Source organism: Hesperophylax consimilis, chromosome 13, assembly GCF_061612785.1.
Source record: "Hesperophylax consimilis isolate HC1 chromosome 13, BYU_Hcon_1.0, whole genome shotgun sequence".
Lineage (NCBI taxonomy): Eukaryota > Metazoa > Arthropoda > Insecta > Trichoptera > Limnephilidae > Hesperophylax > Hesperophylax consimilis.
Window position 1 is genome coordinate 10,377,653 of NC_142848.1, and position 1,178 is coordinate 10,378,830.

Below are 1,178 nucleotides of genomic sequence, written 5' to 3' on the forward strand. Positions count from 1 at the left end.
TTTTTGTATTTAGTTTTTGAGTATGGAGGCTACTAACAAAGAATACCCATATTATTAACTAAGACTACCAAAACATTAACCAAGATTAACTTAGATAAACCAAGATAAACTAAGATTAATCAAGTTTAACCGATAATAACCATGATTAAAGAAGATTTTTGTAAACCTCTCGGTTACAAATTATTATAAGCAATATTATTGTAAGAGAAAAAACTTACAAATTGAAAAAGCTCCCGAGAAAAAATACATGTCACCAATGGGACTCGAACCCACGGCCTTCTGATTACCGGTCGGCAGCTCTACCACTGAACTATGGCGGCTTATTTAATACCCACCAAATTAGTCAATTAATCAAGACATATATCTCGACGCCCTTAAGTGGGAGAATTAAGCACTTATAATTCCTTTACCTACAAAAATGAAGTTGGTTTTTTCAGGTAAGAAAAAAATTAGTAAGCAATAATTTTGCTTGCAGAACACAGTACACAGTGACTAATTTGGCGGGTATTAAATAAGCCGCCATAGCTCAGAAGTAGAGCTGCTGACCGGTAATCAGAAGGCCGTGGGTTCGAGTCCCATTGGCAGCATGTCACTTTATAGGTGACGTTTCGATAGATAATTTTGCCTTAACTCACTTACGGTAAAAAAAACTTCCAAGTGTAACCGCAGCCTTACAATAATTATTGCTTATAATAATTTGCAATCCTTTGTGCTATGCATAAACCTTACCTTATAAACATTAAGTTAATTCAAAAGAAAATTAATAACCTCTCTGTTTGCTGTGTTATTTTAATTTTTGTTTGTTGTATTTGTTTATCTAATATAGTTTTATTTTTATTATTACTAACTTTACTTTGTTTTAAAACTTTCTGTGATGTTAATATTGTACTACCTACATGTAAAACCCCTCAGGACGCTTGTACACCCACTTCCAGTTATATTATTTTGTTCTTCTACTTTTTACGTCTATTAGTACATTTTTTAATTGAATACCACACAAGAGTCTCAATCGCTCCCGTCTGGAGTCAGTGAGACTGTGGCCTATCCCCAATTGGGGAATGTTGTGAGACTGAAGGTAGGAGAGGGGAATGAGACGAGGAAGAGGAAGGTGGGGAAGTACCAGGATATTCAGTTCTGGTCACCAAACACAGCTAAAGCCATTCCAAGCTAGCTTAACA

The 1,178-nt window shown here is 35.2% G+C and overlaps 1 non-coding gene across 1 annotated transcript; it reads right to left on the reverse strand.

The window, feature by feature from the left end:
- Nucleotides 1–248: 248 nt before the first annotated feature.
- TRNAT-GGU (transfer RNA threonine (anticodon GGU)) lies at nt 249–320 on the reverse strand. Its single transcript has one exon. It is a non-coding gene; the product is annotated as a tRNA-Thr (tRNA).
- Nucleotides 321–1,178: the final 858 nt, after the last annotated feature.